The following is a 718-nucleotide window of genomic DNA, read 5'->3' on the forward strand; positions in this document are numbered from 1 at the left end:
TCATCTAGCCCAGCCCCATCCTCACTGTGGCAAGGACAAAGGACTCAAGGTCCATGTGTTAAAAGATATTTCTTAGTTTATAGTGTAACTCAGTGGCAGAGCACATTCCCAGCATGTGGGAGACCATGAGTTGGGTACATAAAGGAAGAAAGGAAAAAGAGAGAGAAGGGAGAAAGGAGAAGGAGGGAGGGAAGGGTAGGAGAAGAAAGAAAGGAAAGAAAGGACTTCACTGTGGTTGAAACATCAATGATTCCTACCCTTGGATGAGTTCTCAGGGATCTTTCATGATGCCTTTCCTGCCATTCTTTTCCTATCCTCAGGCAACTTTAGTTATATTTACTTTTCTCTCTCTAAGGAGTGTTGCATCTTTGTTACTTAGGGATCACCTCATTGACTCCCTCATCTTACTTTCAAGTTCTGCTAGAGTTGGTATGTTAGTCTCTCTTAATAGATATGGTTTAGACCTACAGTGGCAGAACCCAGTGCTCACATTTCTACGTGGTCTTTTCTCTTTAAGCTAATGAAAATTCAAATACCTTTGAGATCTATATAAGCTCTGAGAACCTGACATCATGGGTCAGGCTTTATCTTGAATTTCTGAAGCTAGTAATCTATGAGCAGGATGATCTCTAAGGTACTAGGTGTGAAGTAGTCTATCTTGTGAGACACAACCAATGGCTTATCATCATGATTCTCATTAAAATCAAATATTCAACAA

The sequence above is a fragment of the Meriones unguiculatus genome, chromosome 20, assembly GCF_030254825.1.
Source record: "Meriones unguiculatus strain TT.TT164.6M chromosome 20, Bangor_MerUng_6.1, whole genome shotgun sequence".
Taxonomy (NCBI): domain Eukaryota; kingdom Metazoa; phylum Chordata; class Mammalia; order Rodentia; family Muridae; genus Meriones; species Meriones unguiculatus.